Source organism: Eubalaena glacialis, chromosome 3, assembly GCF_028564815.1.
Source record: "Eubalaena glacialis isolate mEubGla1 chromosome 3, mEubGla1.1.hap2.+ XY, whole genome shotgun sequence".
Lineage (NCBI taxonomy): Eukaryota > Metazoa > Chordata > Mammalia > Artiodactyla > Balaenidae > Eubalaena > Eubalaena glacialis.
In genome coordinates, this window is record NC_083718.1 from 17,064,580 (window position 1) to 17,089,552 (window position 24,973).

Below are 24,973 nucleotides of genomic sequence, written 5' to 3' on the forward strand. Positions count from 1 at the left end.
ATCTTTATAGATGGTGTAGGAGGCCATCATAGGAAATCATTACTCTGGGAGTAGACTAGGACAGTGTATCACTAAACATCATCCTGGAAAGTGAGAGGCAATGGCCAATTCACAGTTTGCGTAATTCTAGTACAATCCCATTATGTTAAGAGCTCATTTATTACGAAAATGAGAAAGAGAGAGAATGACACGGACTCTAACCAGGGAAGAATTGCTTTTGGTCTAAGTAAAATTAGCATTAAATTCACTAAGATTAAAGTTCCGGATTCAAACAGATCGTCGAAGATGCATGCAGTAAGAAATGGTCAGCATATTCTTAATATGAGCTAGTTGACTAATTTTGAGAAGTTGGCAACTGCTACAGACTGAATGTTTGTGTCCCCCAGCCCCCAATTCATATGTTGAAACCTATTCCTCAGTGCGATGGTATTTGGAGATGGGGCCTTTGGGGGAGGTGATTAGGCCATGAGGGAGAAGCCCTCATGATTGGGATTAGTGCCTTTGTAAAAGAGACCCCAGAGAGTTCCCTTACTCTTTCCACCATGTGAGGACACAACAGGAAGACAGACATCTATGAACCAGAAAGCAAGCTCTCAGCAGACACTAAATCTACCAGTGCCTTGATCTTGGACTTCTTGACCTCCAGAACCATGAGAAATAAATATTTGCTGTTTAAGTCACCAATATATGTTATTTCTGTTATAGCAGCCAGGAGGGACTAAAACAGCACACCACCTAACCAGTCAAATGAAATAAACATTATGGTTTGAGGATCAGAAGGGTTTCCCAGGTTGTCCTTACCTTGTGCTCCCTTGAATCCAATTATCAGCAGCATCACCAATGCCCCTGGAAGACGGTTAGGGAAACAAAATCAGGTCCCCATGGAGACCTACAGAATCAGATTCTGCATTTTCACAAGGTCCTTGGGGGATTCACATGCCCATTCAGGTTTGAGAAGCACTGCTTGCAAATCTGGCCAGCTGCCAGTTTTTATAAGTCAAATAGTATGAGTCACGCTTTTTCGATTATGTCTTGTCCATGGCTGCTTTTGCAGGACAATGGCAGAGAAGAGTACTTGTGACAGAGACTGTATTGCCCACAAAGCCTGAAACATTTACTATCTGGCCCTTTACAGAAAAGATTTGCCGATCCCTGTAAGTCCAGAATATTATTTCCTAGCTTGGTTGAGATAGGAAGGAAACTATCCTTTATTATCTGTGATAACATAGGGGCTTTTAGATTAAGCTTTTTCTACCTTTCTTACTTTTAATTTTCATAATACTCATTTTTGCAGATAAGAGTAAACAATTTGTTCAAGATCCCATATCTAGTTAGTGGTGGAACCAGACCTCAAGTCAGGTCAGTCTGACTCCAAGGACCATGACCTTTTCACCCGCACCATGACTTGCCCCATAGGGAGTTGGGAGTCTCAATGTTTTGCTTATCTAGGGGTTATCTCGCCTTGGCAAAGAGAGCTAATGTTTCCCGGACTCATGCTTGATAGAATTATTCCAAAAAGTCAAATTCCTAACCTATACTGAGAAATCTCTCTGCTCTGCAGACCAATAGATGGCAGATGTACTTGAGAAAACAGATTAAGGACAGAAGGAGACTTGGAGGGTTTCTGGAATCAGTGTTCAGTGGGCCTCTGCAGTGGCCAGGGCCTCACTTTCCCAGTTCCTGGAGATTAGAGCCTGTTCCACTTCTAACTTCCCTATTTTCAAATTCCAATGATTTCGTTTAATGATATCAACTTTGTGTTTAAGGGTAGGTCCCCGATTGTTGTGAACAGAATCACTTATTCAGAGTACTAGGAGTAGATTAGTCAATTCTGGACCCTGCTCTCCAGAAACTGACAGGGCAATGAGTTGAAAATAAGAAAGAGTGGTGTTTAAAATGGAAAACACCATCTTTGAAACTAGAGCCTGAGTCAGTCTGGATGACTAGAAGTGCATGCCTGGCTATGAAAAGCTTTGACTTGATACTTTGGTCCAATTATCTTTCCCTCATGGTTGTTTATTCTCTCTCTCTTTTTACTTAGCCTCATTAACCCAGGTAATCTAAATACACTCACTTTTCAGGTCTAGAAGCACTACTCATTTTCCCTTTTCTTCTCTATCTTCTTTTACTTCTTTTAAGATTTCAAGATAAGTGGGAACAAAAGGATTAAAAGTAATTTGATAATTTTTGCATTATAGAGTAAATTATGCAAAAGTATTTTGACTATTTAGGTCACCTTATTTTCTAGATTAGAGTATAAGGTATTGAATACCTTAGACCATACAGTACACTTTTTAAAAGCTCCTGAAGTGCCCTGCTTATTAGTGTCATGTATCTGGTTTCTTTTCCTTTTCCAAACCCTGAACTTTAAATAATAGCACTACCAATTGCAGTAGTCAATTTGGATTTTTCTTGTGTTTTTCTCTTGTTCTGAATGCAACTCTCAGCTTCCTACCAAGACCACAAGCCCCTCAAAGCTAAATATTTTGCTAGTATTCTTGGAGCATCCCTCTTTAATACTTGCTGGGCCCCAAATAAAATTCAATACTTGATTCTTGGTTGAGAGGGCAGACACATGCGTGACTGTATTTCTGGCCCCTAACACAGTGCCCTTTATAGAATAAACACTGAAGAAACATTTGTTGTATAATCCCTTTGCAAAAAAAAAAAAAATTTAAATAATAAAAGTAAAAATAGTCCAACAAAAGCCAGAAATATCTGAAACTTCACTACAGGTACACTTCACTATAGGTGGCCTTTGTAAAAAAAAAAAAAAAAAAAAATGGCCCATAGAGCAGGACTTGTAATCCCTCATTGGAGGTACACAGGTATTCATGGCTGTCCTTCCATTCATTCTCCAACCCACACTGGTCCCACTGCCCTTTGGAGACCATGTCAGCTCAGATCTACCATCTCATCAGCATTTATGAATATGTATTGTTTGTTAGCCACCAGTATACAAAAAAAAGAAAAAAGAAAAGAAAGTTTTATTCCAAACAATGTTGACATTAACACGGGCTCATGACTTCTTCCAGACACCAAATGTTCTGGGCAGCCAGATGGTAACCTGATCCCAAGACTGGAAAAAGAATTGATGGGCTTTGACTTCCATGTACCTTTTTGCCCGACAGTCAATAGAGGACTTTGCAGAAGACTTCACTGCAAAGAAAGGATCTGGAGAGGAAAAACAAAACAAAATGTCTTTCCAGCCTGACATCCCCAGGAGTAGCAGGCCTACTCTTCTAAATATTTAGCAACCACTACAAATGAAAGTCGAGTCCTCATGTTTAGGATTGAGACATTTATGAAAGGACCATTTATGGCAAGGGCTTGAGTAGTGTGAGCTAAAGAGAGATATCCTCTACCTTTGGAAAGATCATTTATTTATTACATTCAGTAAGTATGTATCGAGGGCCTACTACACTGTTCTATAAGCTGGGGAATGAGTAGAGATAAAAGTAAACCCCAATTCCTGATCTCACAGAGCTTACATTTTAGTGGGAGAGAGACCACAAAGAATAAATAAAATGTAGAGTGTGTGAGAAGGTGCTAAGTGGTGAGAAGGTGCTAAGTGGTAAGAAGGGGCAGAAGGGAAGGGCTGGAATTTGACACAGGGTGTCAGAGAAGGTGTGCCTGAAAATGTGGATGCCCAGAGTCTACTGCCTAAGACCTCTGATTTAGGAATGGATAGGCACACAGATGTGACAATGGAGAAAGTCAGAACAATCAGGAGTGGAGGGCAGGGCGGTGCATCAGACATTGGCACTGTGTGCTGGTGTCAACCGGGGTGTTAGTCGAAGGAGTAAGTGTCTGTGTCAGGCAGGTGCTTAATTATGATGGTGTCAGAGAGGAAGAAAGATTGGAGGAGCTCCTTGGAGAAGAGAAGACTAATGCAATCTAACCACATTGGAGAGTTTCTCTGGAATAATAATTTTCTCAGGACAAACAGAGTGCCCTTTCCATGGACTACATTAGCTGAGACTTTAAAAGGCAGCAAAGCAAGTGCATACCAGGGGTACCCTCTGGTCCCTTACTCTCCCCGCCCCTCTCCAAACTTTGGGGAAACTAAACGACTCCTCTTAGGCTAGAGGATAACGAATAATATAAACAACTTGTTATGTCAAGTGCTCTCAATTTTCCTTCTGCAAAGCCAAAAGGGGCCACAAAATTTCCCCCTTTTACTACAAAATGTCGACCTCCATTATCAGCTGGTACTAGCTGGGTGCCACTCCTGTTTCCTATTTCTGTGAGGCACATATGGCTGTGTGGCTCAGACCCCACAAATCATCCAGGAAGTTCATTTTTATTAGGAGCTTCTGCTTAATTAAGAGAGGCACCATGCTCCATCAATCAACTTCTGTTGCATTCGAGTCATCCCCCGTCACTCCACTACTAATAGTTCTGGTGCGTAAGGAAAAAGAAAAGATCTGGGGCATCTTGGCTCCAAAAGCCAAGGGGGTATGTCTGGCAGCTGCAGCACTGCTGTGGAAATTCCTTTAAAAATAAGACTGTGATTACAGAGGCAGGGAGTGGGGGATGCTTTGAGTGCCTTTACTCTTCAAAGATGTGAACTTTGATTCATTGGACCAGATGCCTGTTAGATAAACAGTGCTTTAACATGTTCATATTAAATATGCAATTGTAGTGAACTGGAGTTTTTCATTATGTAGAAAAAGTTCATAATGTAAGATACATAGATTCCCATGTGGCAAAGTAGATGGACAAGAATGGGATTGTTATATATTTTTAACTCTTTTGCCCCCATTTAGATGCCTTATTCAAGGTAAGGCTCTAAGTCAAAACTGCTCTTTTATAGCCTCTTTTCCAAAAAACCTTCCAAGTACAGTCTATCCACATTATTCACCAATTCTGTATTTGTGAATTCACCTACTCACTAAAATTTATTTGTAACCCCATGATTTTGACTTGAATATTGATTTCTACTCCTGACCGTCTCACACTGATTTGTAGACGTGCTCAGAGGGTGAAAAATTTGGGTCGCTTGACGTGCACCTTCCCAGCTGAGGTAAAGCCGGGTGAAGCTCTGCCTTGGTTCATCTCTCATGCTGAGAGTTGACTGATGGACAGAAGACTAGAGGGAGTGGTGCAGTGGAAGAAGTTCTGGCTCTGGGCCCAGTTGGCCGGGTTTGAATCCCAACTCTGACACCTGTCAGTGGAGGGCTTCAAGCAAGTCACTTTAATATATATATGGAATTATTTTCCCTAGGAGCAATGGTTCAATATTAGCTAATTCTCTGTCCACAATGACTTTATGGAATGTAACCACTATAAATAAGAATTGACTGTAATAACTTCCACTGGTGAATGAGATATGCAAAAGTTTATAATGTTTACATAAAACACCATATTGAAAATATTAATTAAATTAATTTTATAAGAAAACAACATAATTTAAAAATTGGAAAAAATATATGGTCAGACACTTCCCCATAGAAGACTCAGTGATGGCAAATAAGTATATGAAAGGATGCCCAACGTCATTTGTCATTAGGTAAATGTAAATTAAAACCACATTGATATACCACTATACACCTATTAGAAGTATTCAACCCATCAAAAATGACAATAGCAAATGCTGACAAGGATGCAGAGCAACAGGAACTCTCATTCATTGCTGGTGGGAATGCAAAATGGTACAGCCAGCAGCTCTTGGAGTCAGTTCAGCAGTTTCTTATATAATTAAACATACACTTAACATATGACCCAACAATCCCATTCCCAAGTCAACTGAATTTGCTTTAAAGTAAGTACCTTCACCCAAGTGAGTTGAAAATAGCCACGATATCTTTCAACAGGTGAATAAATGGCACATCCATTAAATGGAATACTAGTCAGCAATGAAAAAAGATAAGGTAATTGATTTGTGCAACAACATGGACAAATCTTAACTGTATTTTGCTAAGTGAAAGAAGGCAGAACCAAAATGCAAATTCCATTTATATGACATTATAAAAAAGGGAAAATATAGGGATGGTTTCCAGGGACCAGGAGAAGAAGAAGGGTTAAATATAATACAGCCACACAGGGGAATTTTTAGGGTTATGGAACTCTTTTGTATAGTACTGTGTTGGTGATATATCACTTTATGGATTTGTTTAAACCTGTAAAACTCTACGTAACAAAGAGTAAGTCTTTCTGTGTGCAAATTTTTAAAAAAATCAACCAACATGTTGAGAATCCCAGTATGGGCTGAAGATTGTCCCTAATTTTATTATAAGTGTATGGCACAATAAAAGGGGAGGGGGAGCCAATCTAAGTAACTCTGGGAAAATGGTGTCTTGACTGGACACTGTAAAGCTAAAGAAAAAAACCTATGTACAAACAAGGTACTCTGGTTGATAAGTTTTTTTTTTCTCATAGGGGTATGGGTTATTAGTTATGAAACTAATCTATATGTATAGGAGGGCTGAACAAATAAGTAAATGAATTGGAGATGATGGAAGCCAACCTTCTCAATGTTAGAGAAACAAGTTACAAATAAACAGGCGGAGGAAAGACTAGAATAATGCCTGTGGTGTTGGCTTAGAGTTGGAAATATCAGTATGATTTATTTAGCAGTTATACAAATAGACAAATATAGAAATAGAGATCTGTGTTTATACATGGATTAATATGAATACCTATATCCTAGCTCTATCTCCTGAGACTGCCTAGAAGCAATGATAGCTCAGTAGCAATGAGCACACACAATGTCCAGATCTTGGTTTATAAACACCTAGGAGCTAGGTATCCTTGGAGAACTAGCTGCTTCTAGGCTTGAGGAAAAAAAAAATTTGGACCATGTCAAAAGAACTTGAGTCAACCTGAAAGAGCTCCTATGTGCCAAAACTAGAATGATTTGAGGAAAAAATCATCCAGTTCATGGTATTGGGCTATAACCTAAGGGATATAATACTTACACAGGAGTGCATACTGATATTAATACGTAAATGGGGAAGAACAAACACATCTTCCTTATAGAAGCATCTGAAACAATATGGGGAGATATTCCCCCCTCTAGGAGATGAAGCTTAATTCCCCTTTCCCCTTCCCTGTGTTGGCTGGACTTAATAACTCACTTCCAAAGAATAGGGTATGGAAAGGGGAAAAAGAAGTAACTTTACAGTGGAGAAAACTGGCAGGCACCACCTTAACCAAATAATCAAGATTAACATCACTTGTGATAATTATATGGATTGCATGCACTCCCTCTTATGATGTGTGCTTTACCTCACTGGTATGTTTTCCCCAAGCCTTTAACCCTATTATAAAATAAAATTGAGGAACATTCTATAAAATTCCTGACTAGAACCCTTTACAACTGTCAAGGGTATAAAGAAGAAAGAAAGACTAAGAAACTATCTCAGACTGGAGGAGACAACGGAGACATGACAAATGAATGCACTACTGTGGTATCCTGAACTGGAACAGATAAAGGACATTAGTGGAAAAATGGGTGAAATCCAAATAGTCAGCCGCTTAGTCAGTGGTGTTATCTCAGTGCTAATTTCTCAGTTTTGACAAACATACACAATTATGTAAGATGTTAACATTCGAGAAAGCTGGGTAGTATGGGAACTTTCTGCACTAGCTTGGCAGCTTTTCTGTAAATCTAAAAATTCTTCCAAAATAAATAGTTAAAATGAATGCATACGTGCATACATAGATAAATCATGTAATATGATATTACAAACAGTTCATTTTCCAAACACAACAGAAGGGATTAAAGGCAGAGGGAAAAGGAATCAAGATGGTTTTCCCTAACCTACAGATTCTATTCGAATTATATTCACTTGTTCTCCACTTTAGATTTTATAGAGGGAGGAGAGGAGCAAATATAAAGAAAGATGAAGAACAGAGGAGAAAGAGAAGAATTAAGAATGTAAATATAATTAAAACTTTCAGAACTGTGCAAGCCATGGGTAGTTCTTCCTAATAGCTCAAATGTCAATATGATTCAGAAAAATCGACATAATGAAAGTCAAAAAAAACATGAGTGGCTCAGAAGCTGCCTGGAAATTTGAATTCTGGAACTCTAAACTTGACAGTCATGCTTTGGATCTCATTGACCTGCCTCCCAAGCTCTGTTTATTCACAGAGTAATTGCCGTGCTTATCTCCCACAAGACACTTTAGAGTGGAATGGCTATTTTTGTTTTGTTACTGTTTAATTACACAGGGTAATGTTCAGATCTTTTCAGGGCAGAACAAGTCAGTGACAACATCACTTGAAGAAAGAGCAAAAACCATGTGATAGAAAAATCTGCAAAAAATGACACAAGTGTGTCCAGAGTTAAAGTTTGGCTTTAATACATTTGGCACAAGCATCCTAGCAACACGGCCACGTAGCCCCCTCTTCATCCAGGCTGAGTGGTGCTAAGCCCTCTTCAGGGCATCACAACACTAAAAGGCCTGCTGGCAGAACTCGTCGGTGGACGCCGACACACGGTTCGCTGGAGAGGAAAACCAAATTCACTTTCAGTCTTTGAGCAGTGAAAAGGTGACACGTTAACCCCCTGCATTCTTTCAATAATGAGGAAAGTAAATCTAAGTAATGCCTCACAGTGAATGGGAGGCTCCATCGTCAAAATTACATAGGTCAATGTTTTTCCTTGGTGCTTTTTCAGTCATTTTATCCTCTACCCATTGTATTATGATGCTGGTTATTTAAAGGTCTCATGAACTATGTGGAAAGTGTAAAAAATAGCAGCCAAGCATTGAGTAAATATTTTTTAGAGTATAAATAAGATGTTATACTGTTTTGTGTATATTATTATGTACATTTTTTATTTTTTTTAAGAGTTTTTTGATGTGGACCATGTTTTTAAAGTCTTTATTGAATTTGTTACAATGTTACTTCTGTTGTATGTTTTTTGGCTTTTTGGCCCCAAGGCATGTGGGATCTTAGCTCCCCGACCAGGGATCGAACCCGTACCCCTTGCATTGGAAGGCGAAGTCTTAACCACTGGACCGCCAGGGAAGTCCCTACATTTATTATTATAATAAATCCATGAAGGAAGTTTTATACCAGTAGGGCATTTTTCAGGCCATTTCCCCATTTATCTTTAGAGAGATTTTTCTCTCTCATTGACTGTATTAAGAAGTTTGCAGGGAGAATATATAGGTGGTATGATGTAGCCTTAAGCGGCCTCCACTTGCTACTCTTTACGAATTGAGTTGGATTATGTCATTTCCTTTGATGCCCTACAATGCAGCCTTAAGAATAATGACCCTGCAATGTGGCTCTGCTGAAAGTAGCTTTTCCAGTGCCAGAAAAAGATGATTCATACTTGGCATGGGAGCCATTTCTGGAAACTGCCAGAACAAAGAACAGAGGTAATTCACTAAGGGGCTCCATCATCATCCAACTCAATTTGGAAATGATGGTACATCACTAAATACAAACATTCCAATTGATATATTTACAATTATACACGTGTGTGTGCCATGGGCCTGTTTTGTATGTATATATTTATACTACAGATGGGTTTATACCTACACATATAGTACGTATGTATTTGTTTTAAGGGCATGTTACCGAAAGCAAGTTTGTGTGTCCAACGCACAATGAGGCCAAACAAACCAATACATCAGAGTTTGGGGCAGAGAAAAGTTTATTGTAGGGCCATGCAAGGAGACGGGTGGCTAATGCCCAAAAAACCCCAAACTCCTCGAAGGGTTTCAGCAGAGCACTTTTAAAGGCAAGGTGAGGGAGGGGCGTGGTTAGCTGTTGCAAACTTCTTGGTGCTGGAATCCTTTGTTCTTGCAGCTGTCCACATAGGTCAGGTCAGGATGTTCCTGTAAACCTCCAATAAAACAAATCTTATTCTCTGTTCTGCAACTTTTTATCTCTATATGGATGGACTCTTAAAGGTCAGAGCCCTAGAATAAACTCTCCTGTATATTTCAGGCTACAGGCAACATTCTTTTACAAAAGGTGCAGAGCCAGCATGACTAAGCACAGGAAAAGGAACAGATCTAATATGGAGTCAGATTTGTTCATCCCTATTACGGGCAGAGATACAGCAAGCTGTAGACAACCCTTAATTCCCCATTTCTTAATTCTAACTATATGGTCCAAGATAGTTTGAATGGCACCAACCTGAAAATAGAAGCTTGGTTGAAACTATAATTCTGCCACCATATGTACTCTTATTCCCAGAAAGTACTAAAACCACACTGAAATCAAAAGACTTTATTTTGAAGTTTCATTCAGAAACTTCAAAAAGTTTCTGGCTACTTGAGTGATGCATACTTCCAGTGGCACCGCTTCCCACCACTTCTTGGAGAAGGCTGTATCCTTGGAGCCCACAGGGAATTCCTAGAGACTGTCTTCTCAGCAGCATCTTATACACTTCATTTGATGACTCTGTTATCATATTCCTCCCTGGCTATGGGTCAAACTGTGCATTTATTTTTCTTAATCTTTTCTTAAAAATCAATTCTCTGAGTCCCTTAATCATTTTTATTGATCTTGGTAGAATTTTCTCTAATATGATGGTGCCTATCTGCTCCTGAACTATTTTACTCATCTTTCCCATTCCACATTCAGCTTCACCTGGGTACCACATAGTATAGATGTGGAGGATGCCAGCTGATTTTTGTCTCACAGAATATCCACTTCCCACCATTGTGTGAGACTCAAAAATACATTATAATTGAAACATAACAACTTGTTGCTTGCCCATGTATGGTGTCTCCTGTGGTTTTTTTTCTAAATCAGATTATACTATGAATGTGGCTTTCCATTACCGAGTATTTAGTGCATTTTCCAGGTCATGACTCTCTGAGTGTCTAAGGCCACATGTCTAACTTTCCAGCCATAATCCTACTTCCCATCTCTTTTCGAAAATGCACAGTATGTCAGCTGAAATTTTAAAAACTGCATTAATAATGGAATAAAATGCAGATTTTTCTCCAATTAAAAATTTCCTATTTTTCAAAGATGATAAGCTAGTTGTACATGCAAAGAATTTAACTGATATGTAGCAAAGAATACCTGGGCAGTAACACAAGAATCCCAGGTTCATTGTTAGGTCACTGGGTTCCAGGATCCGGGGAAGGGGCAACTGAAATTGTAAGCTCCACCATGGGGGGTGGGGTCGATGAGAGGCTGCATATGATGATAATTGCTACCATTTTGTGAGTATAAGGTATCAACTGCTATTCTAAGGTTTTTCCACATAGTTCATTTAAACTGAAAACAAATATTGGTGAGAGACACAATTATTATGGCCATTTTTACAGATGCAGGAACTGAAGCACAGAAACACTTAAAAACATTCTCAAGTCCACCTAGTTAGTTATTAAGTTGGCAGAGCCTGGGATTCAATCCCAGGCACTCAGCTAAACGACCTGTAGATCTATTTATTTTTTATTGTCACAGATAAGCCCACAGTTGGGAAGTACATGTAGATCCAGGTAGAGTATATGTGAGGTACCTACCCTAACCTTGGCTATCAAAAATAATATGTGTGGAACTTTCTTTGACATCAAGTTGCCTACAGTGTTATGCCAACTGAAGATTGTTCAGAAAATTAGATGCTTCTGGTGGGAAAACACTTCTGATTATACGTGATCTTTACATGATCTTTCTTCAAGAAAAAGTTTTTCCTTGATTAACTCATCAGTAAACAACAATAACAACAATTTAGTATTTTACTGAGGCCTCTTTAAAAATTCTTGTCCTGGAGATGGACACATTGACTCTCATCCAGAAGAAAATTCTTAAAATTATCCTCGGTCGTAAAATCCTTCTTTGTGAATTTTGCTTCGTGGATGTACATCAAGCTCCTACACCACTTGTATGTGCAAATCAACTGCAGTGGAAAGACAAAAATTTAGCTGGAAAGAATTAATTCAGAAGGAAAGGAGGTGGATCATTAGGTCCTTCTCAACCCTCAGTATCCCTTTGGCCTTCACTAGCAAAGCAAGAGCAAGCCTTCATCTCCTGATTGTAAGGGAGGCCAGCTCAGTTAAACTAACATCAAATCCATATTCATCAAATCTCCCCTGTTTAGAACACTTATTACGTTAAAATGAAAAGTAGCATTTCAAGGAGATTCAATTTATGTTCCAAGGGACCTAAGAACCATTCTTAAAAAAGGAACGATTCTTGGCATGAATTATTAGTGGCAACCTCTGGTCAGATCTCTTAGAACTGTTCCAGGGAACTAAAGATGAATTTCCCATTTCTCATTCCCAGAGTTTAGAGGCCTATAAAAATGAGTTTTTTAATCTATGACTTCCTGCCTGTTACGAAATGATTCTGGCTGTGTCAATAAATTTGTTCACAGATCTAATTGTGTTAATGAATTGAACATAATTAAACTTCCAACATGTCATGAGTTTCTTCTGGCAGAACTCAGTAGATTTTTTTTAAAAAAAAGATCTCTGTGGGAAAACAAATCTACTGCACAACTTCCACCATCACCATTTGTCTCCGTGGAGAAGAGACTGAAATAAGGGATTCTGAAATTGACATTTTGAAGCATTTTCCTCTCTGAATAAAACTTTATTCAATTTGTAATGAGCGTGACTTGTCCTTTGATTAAATTCACTAGGTTGCAAACTCCTTTAGGACAGAAAGTATAGACTATTTTGTCTTTATCCCCAATACTTAGTAGAGGGTCTGTTACCTAAAAATTTATGACGAGTGATTGTGGCCATGAAAACAAAGTCACTCTAAGTAGTTCCATTTGGGGCTCGTGGAGGGAAGGGAGTCTGTATTTACTGGGTCATCTCCTACATTCTGGCCACTCAGCTCAGAGTGCTTGCATACAAAATTATGTCTAATTCTCACAAAGCCTCCTGAAGGAGATATAATTATTCCCACTCTTATATGTGAGGAAGTTACTCAAAGAAGTTGAGTAACTATGAGCTCAGACTTAAGTAAGTGGGAGATTCGGGGTTCCACCCATGTCTGTCCGACTCCAATACTGGGCTCCTTCATCTCTTCCCCACCCGCCACTGTCCTTAGACATCATGTGTGAGGGAGGTGTGCTTGTTGGGTCACTGGTTGATGAACATGCACTATGAAAAGTTATCAAGAGTTCTCTGAGGCACCAAAAACTTTGCTTAAATGATCTGCCTTTGCCTAAATCATTTTTGAAAAAATAAAATTTGTTGGCCGTTAAGAAGTGGGTCCAACTCTTCTCAAGATAGTTTGTTGGCATGTTGTCTTCAAAGTTAAGGATCACGACAACATTTCTGTTCTATCTGATGCAGCACAAGGCATAGGTCTTGCACACTGCCAGTGTTTAATAAGTGCTTATTGGTGACAAATGTTTCATTTGAATTGTTGCTTTATGAGAGGTGGCTGCCAAAAGAGCACTGCTTTTAACTTACGAGACCTAAAAGCTTGTTTGACAAATAAGGAAAGTGAAGTCAAGACTCAGACAATATACATTACTTATGGGCACAAGAAAGGGAAAAATCCCCAAACCTCTGGGTTAGTCAGAAGATTTATATTCACTTCAATCTTGCTAGAACCATTCACAATAAATGTCATGGGGTTATTAGAGTTGTAGCTATTTTTCTAATGGTGAAAAGCCTCACAGACCAAAAAGAAGAAGAAAAGAAAGGTCCAGATAAGTTATAATAATCTTAGTATTTATTTACAGTTTATAAGTTCCCCCAATATGCTCTATCCTATCCCAGCCTAATAAGAGCAGCCCCATGAGGAGGGCAGAGGGTTACCATTACTCTCATTTCATAGATGCAGAAATAGAATCATTTAACGTTGTGCTTAAAAAGCCCAACCCAGGACCGGCTGGGTTAACGCATCCCCCTCCTGTAGCTTGTCACTCTCTGGAGATGAGTCTGCCATGGCGGATGCTGGGAAAGCACTGAGTTCCACGCAGGCGAGGACCACAAGGTGCAGTGCAGGAGGCAGACAGAGGGTTCAAGTTCCTCCAGCAGTCCCACTCCGAGAAAGCTAGGGCACGTTGCAGTAAGCTTAGGGACTTCCGTCCATTGGGAAAGGTTAAAAGAATGAGAATGTAAAACGCATCATTGAGAGCAGATCAGATGGCAAAACAGCTCAATTTTTCTAAGGAACCAGGAGAAATGATACGAATTAGACAAGTAATCAATAGCCTCAGGGCTTCCCTGGTGGCGCAGTGGTTGGGAATCCTCCTGCCAATGCAGGGGACATGGGTTCGAGCCCTGGTCCAGGAAGATCCCACATGCGGCGGAGCAACTAAGCCCGCGAGCCACAGCTGCTGAGCTTGTGCGCCGCAATTGCTGAGGCCCGCGCGCCTAGAGCCTGTGCTCCACAACTAGAGAGGCCGCCGCGGTGAGAGGCCCACACACTGCAATGAAGAGTAGCCCCCGCTCGCCACAACTAGAGAAAAAAGACCCGTGCACAGCAACGAAGACCCAACGCAGCCAAAAATTAAAAAAAAAAAAAAAAAAAAATCAGTATCCTCAGATCTCCAAGTGAATATTGCTGAACCCAAATCTCCAACATATTTAATTCTGTCTCTGAAAAAGTTTCCTTTTGAATAAACACAAATGATACTTTCTACCACTGTTTCTGAAAAAAGTATTAACATTCTGAGGACCTGTAATGACAATGCCTCTCAATTGATTTTTTCAGCGTACTTTTTCATATAAAGTACAGTCGATCCTCATTATCTGCGGATTCTGTATTTGTGAATTCACCTACTCCCTAAAATTTATTTGTGACCCCCCAATCAATTCTGGTGGTGTTTCGTGATCATTTAAGGACACACACAGGGTGGTGAAGAATTTGGGTCACCCAAAGCTGGACAAAGTGACAGCTCGCCTTCTTGTTCCGTATAATATAAGCAAGTGTTCTTTTCATGGTCTATTTGGTGCCACCTTTTTCACATTCTTGTGCTTTTTGTTGATGATTTTGCGTTTAAAATGGACCCCGATTGTAGTGCTGACCTGATGTCTAGTGTCCTAAGTACAAGAAAGCTGTGATGTGCCTTATGGAGAAAATACATGTGTTAGATAAGCTTCATTCAGCCATGAGCGACAGTGCTGTTGGCTGTGAGTTCAATATTCATGAACTAATAATATTAAACAAAACACACATAAAACAAGGTTATATATTGATCAGTTGATGAAAAAGTTGTGGCCTGAAGCTCTCAGGAGCCTAACCCTGTATTTCCCCTAGAAGCAAAGAGTCCATATTTGCTAATTCAGTGCTCCTGGTGACTTGTCGGAACGTAATAACCACAAATAACGAGAATCAACTGTACGTTTTAAGAGTTAGTCCAGCGAGGGTCTAGGAGTGACAGTTGACTGTGACTGATAGCATAGCATATAATCGATGCTCAATAAATGTTGTAGTGAATGAATAAATGAAGTCAAAGGATTTGCACTGGTGTAGCTTGGTAAATATGTTAACTAGAACTTGTACCAACTGGGCTCTGACTTCCAGACTTTCATCTCAGTAAATAATATTCAGCCCCCATTCATTTCTCATTGTTCTGTTATCCTGCAAAGTACACTGGGGAATCAAACTAATAAAATGATCATTTTCTGCTTGTTCAGAATCGGTTGGTGGCTTTGGATCTGTGAACGGATGGCGATCTGTAAGCCTAAATGAGATGGACAGCTTAGATGACACAGGTCAATGCTGAGCAACGAGATGATAGTTCAGTAGGTGGTTCTGATGCCCAGTCACCTACCATGATGCAGTGGCAACGCCCTCGTTGACCTGACTGATAACTGACTACCCACGCAAGCCTATTTCATCCCATGTGAAGTCAGAGATCTCCTAGGCTCCTGAGACTTCTCTGCCACCTGCTGCCTCTACGGTCACACAGGAGCTTGAAAACTGTATTCTGATTGTGGTGAGGATAAATAAGACAGCAATCGTTTCTACTTGGAAGCCACATCCAGCAAATTGCTGGAGGTGCTTTGGTGAGTTCAGACTTCAAAACCACATAGCTGCCCACAATCCACCTGCCTGCATTCAAATAACATGTTTCTTTCTAACACTAGGACAGATTTTAAAGCATTTTCTCTTTTGTATAAGAGATACAACTGTGTGTGTGTGTGTGTGTGTGTGTGTGTGTGTGTGTGTAGGGTCTCAAAGAGTAGATTTTCAAAGCGAAGACTGGGCAAGAGGAGTGGGGATGGAAAGAAGTTCCAGCAGAGTCAGGGGAAGGGAAGCTTGGTGGAGGATACCTGGGACCCAGCCAAGGTCCTCAGAGAATGGCCCCTGTCCCATTAGAACGGAAGAGCAGTTTTCAACATAACACTTTGTGATGATGTTCTCCCGAGTTTCTCTGGCTTAAACTCGAGAAGGCAGGGTGAAACCAGCACTGGCTGTGGAGTCAGTAAGATGTGAGTTTGAGTTCTGCCCACTAAGGCATCGCTACCTCAACTGGGAAGCTGTGAGGATTCAAGGAGAGAATGCGTGTGAGCGTTCTTGCCAGGTGCTCTGCAAGCGTGCCTGGTGGTTGTGTCTCTGCCTTCTGTACAGTAAGTCTCCTACATACGAACCTTCAAGTTGCGACCTTTCAAAGATGCAGATGTGCATTCCCTCAATGTCAGGCGTGAGTGAAACTGCAGCTTGCCCTCCGTCTCCTGTTGCTGACAATCCTTCAGCTCTACCATCTCCCACCTCCTCTCCCTCCTCCAGTCAGTAACTCTTCTTGCCTGTTCACTCGATGCCAGCCCCTGTATGCCAGCTGTTGTACTGTACTACTGTACTTTTCAAGGTACTGTACTGTAAGATTAAAAATGTTTATTTTTTGTGTTTCTTTGTTTTTTATGTATTATTTGGGTGAAAAGTATCATAAACCTATTACAGTACAGTACTATATAGCCGATTGTGTTAATTGGGTACCTAGGCTAACTTTGTTGAACTTACAAACAAATTGGACTTACGAACATGCACTCAGAATGGAACTCGTTCGTATGTAGGGGACTTTCTGTAATTCCTCCTCTGTGTCTTTGAGAGCCCCAGGGGATGATTGGGACACGTGCCCTGTCATAGGGAAGAGCATAGGCTTTTTTCCTCCTTGAAGGAGGAGGTTTCATCAGGGACAATTCTGCCAAGTGGCCAGCAGCCTAAAAATGTCCCCAATTTGTGGACATAATTTCGCTTGTGTCTACTCCAAGGGAAGTTTCTTTTGGTGCAAATGAGAGCCGGTCTGTCACCTTCGCTCAGGCATCCGGGCTCACCGTCATGTCCGTCACACATATGGTGCCCGGCAGGGTGCACCTCCACTCCAAGGCCCTTTCTGCTAACCCTGCCAGCCTGATGCCTTCCAACCTCAGCATCAGCTTTTCCCAGGTTTCTTGCTGAATCAACCAATTAGCTCGAATCGTCTCTGACTGCTTTGAACTATGTCTTGTTAAAACATGGGTGGATGGGGACCTGGTGAAGTCCAAAAGTCACTCTAAGAGAACCAAGCTTCCTCATACAGCCCTGGTGCTGGAATCTCTCTCTTCCACTTAACGTAGTTAGAGGTCTTTGTGCTTAGGTTGTCGGTTTGACTTCTGGAAGAATCTCTGTAGGGATTCGCAGCAATGCCTTCATTGAAGCATTCCTCATGACATTTCCTCCAAGATCTTTCTGCAACCTAACAGCTAAAAGGCATGATTTATTTTGGGGAAAAAAATAATAACTGACTCTCAGCTCAAGTGATCAATGATATATCACAGCTTATCTTTCCTTTAACAGCTGAAACTCAGCTCATCGTATCCCTGTGACAGTCCCAATAACTGTGCCCCAAAGAGCCAGATAATCACACAGAAGTTTCAACAGCTCTGTGTGTGGTTGCTAATAGGACTGAACTCTCCCTGAGACAATAGATTTTCTTGCATGTTCCCGAGGAAAGTTGTCTTCGGGGTACCCTGCTCTTTTGCAAGCCAGGTGGAGGTGGGGAGCAGAGGTGTCCTGTCATTCTCAGAAAATCTAAGTGACCTGGCATTTTGCCTTGTTTGGAGTTGTCATCTTGCCCTGATTCCAAATACTTATTTTAGTTCCTAAGATTCTATGGAGGAAAGTGCAAAAGCTGAATAGGATCTTAATTTAAGGGAAGCCAATAAAAAACATGCTTTATATAATACACGAAAGACTTTCCTAAGCTCCAAAATGGCCCTTGGAGGTTATTTATTTTCTGTAAGTGAAATATTTCCACTCATAGATTACCATTCACTACCGCTGATGTTTATTCTTCCCCTTGAGAACTATTCTGGTTTGTTCCACATAGAATGTGTACATAGGAGGCACCAAGCAAGTGTCTCAATTCACGCAAACTCCCAAAACTTCAACGAATGACACAACACAAACAAAACCTACATTTTTCAGGGTGATATGTGCCTTCATTATTTGCAAATTACTTTGATATCACAGCTGACATTCTTAAGGGGTTGAAGCAAAAATAGAGATAAACCAAGATTTTCTCCAAATTTAAACTATCTCTTCTGACCAAATGGATTATTTTAGGTTGGTATGTGCAGTGTAATTAGTGCATATGGTCCAGCTGTGAAGAAATAGCTGAGGACTCCTAACTTATTATTAATTAGGCTCATTAAAATGCAAGTAAGAGAACGTTGCCTAGGTAAACAATACCTTCTGTCAGAAAGCCATTACTTGACAAGAGCTAGTCTTCCTAACTAAAGTCATCACTGATATTTCATGGAGGGATTTTTTTAAGGCACCGGGGGTACCAGTTAACTACTTTTGACTGACATCAAGGACAGACGTGCAGAGCTGGAAGAGCCAGTGGTACAGCACAGCAATACTTCTCACATCATTTCAAAATACGTCTGGGGGAGGTTAAAGGTTGACAGCCCAATGACAGGCCTTCTTCAACTGCCATGGTGTCACAGCAGGAGCACGTCAGGAAAATTTCCTCGGCCCCTCTGAATTTCTTACATGTTCACATTTCTTTCCCTGTCCCCCAAGTAGGGAGGGATTGGCAGCTTTGTGACAAACACCTGGGAAAGAGAAATGTGCCTTATCCCTGTTAGGAACCAGGGGGGGTGATGAGGGGAAAAGACACCTGAGCTCAAGTGGGAAGGATCTCCTGATATTTTGCCAGATTGGAGGGAAGAGGAAGCTGGGCTAGCCCAGGTGGACATGACCCACCGGCCTTTTGTCCTTTATTTTTGGGCACCTTTCCAAGGGAGTCACTGTGGCCTCTGCCCCTTGGAAATGCGACTGTAGCCTGGTCGCTCAGGAATTAGCTCAGCTAACTTGGTAGAGGCCTTCCCAGCTTGATGAGTGCGAGACCACAGGCCACACAAGATTTGAAAAATTAATATTGGGCTTGGAGAGTGCCTGGCTTCAGAGGCAGACACAGGTCTTAGGTATTATTATTCCCCAGGTCTAATCTTCTCTCTAGGGTTCTTTGTCTGAAAGCAACAGAAGCAGCGGTACACACGACAGCAGATTCTTAGAGTTCTAGAAATGTTTCCCTGTCTTTAAAAGTCCATGCACGCATCAGTATAAATCACTACAGGGATTCAGGCTCTGGTCTAAATGAATCAAAAGAGGCTATTGACAGATGCTGAAATGAGTGTCTACCTTTAACACCGGGTCAATTGATAAGTGTCTGACCTAGGCTTTTGACTGACATGAAGAGCTGTCAAGAAGAAATCATCTTTGCCAGCAATGACGGTGAGGCAGGAGGAGAGGAGAGGGGAGAAAGGGAAACCCAGAGAAGGTCCTCACTCCCTGGCCGACATATTTGCATCCTGCCGGGTGCATCCCAGGCAACTGCGTGTCTGATGATTATATTCAGCACCTGTGCTGGATGAAGGATTGGAAGAATCCAGTTAAATCTGTGTCCCATGAATGAAACTTGGAAGAAATTAAGGTTTGTCTCAGTCAAATAGAATACCCTCATAATATTATCTTACATCCCTATTTCAAAATAACTCTAAGAAAAATATTAACTTTAAAGCAAAATTTTCCCATGTGATCATGTGGGAAAATTTGCAGCCTTGAACAGAAACATGCACTGGGATGTAACACTGGTTCGGAAGCACCAGAATCTGTGCTTCTCCTGTTTCAGCATTTGGGCGTATCACTTCTCCAAGAAGGAAGTTGTTCAGTGGACCCTGTTTTTGAAGTATCATTTATTCTGTATTTTAATTCAACTAATATTGGCAAAGTTTTAGGTGCCTTCACATGTCCACAAGCGGTCCTTTTATTGCTCAGCTTTTCACTTTTGAGTTGTGATGCTGTGCGTCCTGACGGACAGCAGGTCTCAATTGTTAAATCACGATGCTACCCGAACCCAGACCGTCATTTGCTTAGTGGCTTGTTGCCACTCTCCTCCACAGAGATGTCTCTTCCGCAACCAGACCCTGTGCTCAGCGTCTTTCTCACTGACTTTCAGTCCTCATCACAATCCTGTGAGATCAGCTTTGTTACCACTACTTTACAGATGAGGAGACTGTGGCTCAGAAGGGTGATGTAATTGGCCCAATGACACTTGTGTACTTGCTTTTTAATATATTGATACTAATTGTTCTTTTAGGTTGGGGGTCGTGGGGGAGGACTTGAGTTTAGATTCTGCCATATGGCAAGAGGGGGCCATTCAAATATATAAATTGGGAGAATGACATGATCAAGTTTTTATTTCAGAGAGATTCTTCCAGTGGCAGTGTGGAGGCTGCCAGAAGATAATCCTGGAGGGAGAAGGACTAGTTAGGAGCTTAAGTGATGGAGGTGAGGCCTGGGGCTTGGAAAGGATGGTTCTGGACATTGTTATTAGCAAGGAATTTTCTACTTGCCCCGCCATGTTTTGTCTCTTGAGTGTATTCTGATAGTTGATCCATAGCATGCCCTTCATGGGCTCCCCGTTTGAAAAGACCAAGAAGCTAGAGTATAAGCAACTATCAAGGCACTCAAGCTCTGAGGATCCATGGAGGCAGATTCTCATGAAAACAACCCGGAAATGACAGAAGCAGAGTCAACCAAGGATTCATTGCGTACGTGTGTGCGTGTGTGTGAGCACGTGCACGCATGTATGTGAGGGGGGGAGATGATGGTGGGGAGGGAGCCGAGGAGGACCCGTTGCACTTTTCTCCCTTTATTTCAAGCCTTTGGTGATATGTGCACATCGGGAACACACACGTGAAATTATTTGTAAAATTCACCAGAAGGAGAACTTTCAAGAAGAGGCATATAAAAGAACGAAGCTGGCGTGGCCCCAGGGGTCCTTCATATTGTGAGCAACAGCTCAGACCAGCCTGCAGACAGACAGGCTAGGAGGGAGGGGGCGTCGTGCTTCTACCTTTGCAAATCCTCAGTCCTTTGCTCTCTGTTTCTAAAATTAATATTCTAGGAAGGGAAGACCTAAATCACACTGTGCAGGAGGGAGCACAACGACTAGGCCAGACAATTTGCAGGCTTGAAGGGGAGAGGGGATGCGGGATCCCTGGGACAGGGGGTTAGGGGTCACTGGAAGGGGACGGAGTCATGGCCGCTCCTCCACCCCGCTTCTGTCCCACAGTCCTGACCTCTCGGGACTCAGCAATGGGCTCCATTGCCCTTGGCGTCCAGTTGGTGTCCCTCAACAGAGAGTCCTAGAACGAAGCCAGGGAAGGAGGGGAATGAGGCTACCATGAGAATTTTCCTGGTTCCCCATGAGTCATCTCTACAGAAGGTCACTGTTCCTCTCAAGGAGGCCATCGCTATACGATTCTTCCAGTAACTTCTCTCTTCCCTCATCCTTGTGAGACTAGAGGTGCTGACAATGCTGCTCCGGCTAACCCAGTATCTCTAGTGGTCCCACAACCCATCAAACTTCTGTGATTAATCTCCTTGTAAATATCCTTACTTGGGCGGGCATACCATCTGTCCCTTGCCTATTCGGGGCTCCAGTGCTTACATCACCTCCCTGTATCCCCCTCAGATTTACTCTATTTCCACAGACAGGTCTACAACACGGAGTAAGTTCTGGAGGTAAAAACGCCCACATGTTTCCCTTCAGTACTGCAGGCATCAGCAAAAGCCCAGATTTCCCTACTGTCCGAGAGTGTAACCCTCTGCAACCTTTTATGTAGTGCCCACTAGCACTTTACATATATTGATATAATCTGATCTGCTACAATTCTTACAACACTCTTCTAAGATAGGTATTCTTTTCATCCCATTTTATGGATATGGAAACTGAGACAAAGGTTAATAACTTGCCTGAACTCGCACAGTTAATGGCAGAAGTTGAAAGTGACCAGGGGTGATAGACCTGAAGTGCCAGGTAAACTGGGCAGTCTGTGAATGTGGGAGGCTGGCATGACTTACAGGACATTCCAAAGACATCTTGTACTTTTGGTTTTCCGGAATATAAGAGCTTTAAAATGTAAAACATCTATTCTACGTGAAATGTTAAGTCCATGATGGCATCAAGACTAGCTGTTACATCTATTTGCTGACTTGACATCTCCACTTGGGATGAGGATTAGACCCTTACAGGGTCTAACCTTATTGTGACCTGAGGGAAACCCTACGCTACCTCCACCGCAAACTGTTCCTCCCACAATCCTCCCCCCTCGGTAAATGGAAACGCCATGCTTCCAGTTGTTTAGGCTAGAAACCTGGGAATCATCTTTGATCCCTCCACTTCTCTCACATTGCTCACTCGTCCTGTCTGGAAACCCTGTTGGCTGCCCATGGTGGATTGAATAGTGTTTCCCCCCCAATTCATGTCCATTGGGAACCACAGAATGTGACCTTATTTGGAAATAGCGTCTCTGTAGATATAATTCGTTAAGGATAGAGATGAGAGCACGTGGCATTAGGGTGGACCCTGAATCCAATGACTGGTCACCTTATGAGAAGAGGGGACACAGAGACACAGAAGAAGATGACGTGAAGATGGAGGCTGAGATTGGAGCTCTGTTGCCAGAGTCCTTATAGGAGCCCACAAAGCCTACGAACTCTGGCCCCAGGGCCTCTTTGGTTTCCTCTCCTCCTACGTTTCCCCTTTCTCGCTCTGCTCTGGCTACACTGGCCTCCATACTCCTCCTCTGATATGTCAGGCCCATTCCCGCTTCTAGCCGCTTCCAGCCTCATCCAGCCTCTTGCATTGGCTGCGTCCTTTGCCCAGATGACTCTCCCGTCTGATATCCTCACGGCTCCCTCCTTCATTTCCCTTAAGCCTTTGCTCAGAGGTCACCTCCTCAACTGCTGTAAGTAACACCCCATGCCCCTTCCCACACACACACATTTCACACTTACTTTCTCTCTTACTCTGCTTTATCTCTATTCCCCTCTTCCTGCAAAAGCAATCATCATCTTCTAAGGTACTCTAGAATGGAATTACTTATTGTGGATAATGCCTAGTGTCTGTCTGTCTCCGCCCTCCGCCCTCTGCACACTAGAACGGAAACTCCATCAGTGCCGACATCTTTATTTTGTGCATTGATACACCCCATGTACTTAGTAGGGTGCCCAGAACATAGAAGGTACTCAAAAATATTTGTTGAATGAATAAATGAATGAATCAAAGAGGGAAAGAGAACTAGTAGAGAAGGATGTTAGAGAGATGTCAGGGGCCGATTATCTAGCGGCTTTTAAACTCTGGAGAGGATTTAAATTTCATTTCAAGTGAGAGGAGTGAAGGCATCTAACCATGGTGAAGAATTTCATTCTTTCTCCACCTAGCTGTGGAGTTAATGTGATCCAATTTTCCCAGCCTCTGAACAGGGTCATTTGAAGAACTCTGAGAATTTATTGATAGCATCTTAAAAGATCCTCATATGTGAACTTGCTTTATCTATCTACCTATCTATATCTTTCATCTATCTATCTATTTCTCATCTATCTATCTATCTACCTCTATCACCTATCTATCTAACCATCTATCTACCCATCTATCTATATATCTATCTACCTATTCTATCTATCTATCTATCTATCTATCTTTCTATCTATCTATCTGCCTGTGTATCTACCTATCTCCAAGAATTAGTGTATTTTTCCTCAGGGATGATAACTAGTTAATTAGTTTAAAAATATGAAAAGGAGATGACAAATTTAGGAATCATTCAGAAGATTGGTAACCAAGCCTTCGTGACCGATGAGGAGACTCTTGCTTTATTTGTAATCGGAAGGTGCAAATGGTAGTTTAGGGAAAGGAGCAATTAGCCTCTACACCTCACCAGTATTTGGCAGCCCTGTCTGGCTTCGGGGCCTGTGCAGCTCAGCAAATGTTATCATTGTAAGACGATGCTCTATGTGGCCAAAGAAATGTTCAGTAACTGAGAATTGCTTCAGCCTTGGCTGACATCTTTTGCTGTTTGTTCCTAAAATGTTGTGCCTTTCTTTCTGAGGGGGGAAAATTACCTTTTAAAGGCCTCATCAAACTTTCCTCGGAGCTAAAAAGGTCCATTTTCCTAGGAGCTAAAGTTATGTCTCCAGTGAAATTTGTTATCGTTTTTCCCTCTGTTTTCGGGCTGCAAATTTGTTATCAAAATGCTTCCCTGACCTCCTCTTTCCCTCTCCATCACGCACTGACACATCTCGCCTAAATTTGTGTCTTGCATCACCTCAGGAAACTCATGGCTAATTTCATTATTTGGGAGAGAAAAATGCAAATGAAGCCAGACAGCTGGTGCTTTCCTCGCAGCTGAGAGTGATGGAGGGGCCGAGGCCCACCTCATCAGAGGCCCTCACACCCTCCTGCTCAGACAGGCCCCGGCGGGGGGAGAGCAGAGAGGCTGCTGCAGCAGCAGGAACAGATGGCCAGGAGGGGAACACGATGGAGAAGCCCAACTTGCTGGAGAGGCTGGGAAAAGGTGGCTTGTCAGTTGCCTGGGCGGTCGGATGGAGCACACAGGACGGTCCTTACACACTGCCACCTACTTAAGGGCAAATGGAGCCCAGGATGCAGGCTAACAGCATCCTGTGCCAATGGCAACCGGTATTCCTCTGCTCTGGTCTACAGGGCTTGGCCTAGGTTTCATTTTCTGTGTCTGCGTTCTCAACATCGGCCTTTTCCCAAAAATGTGCTAAAGAGGAAGGAAGGGGA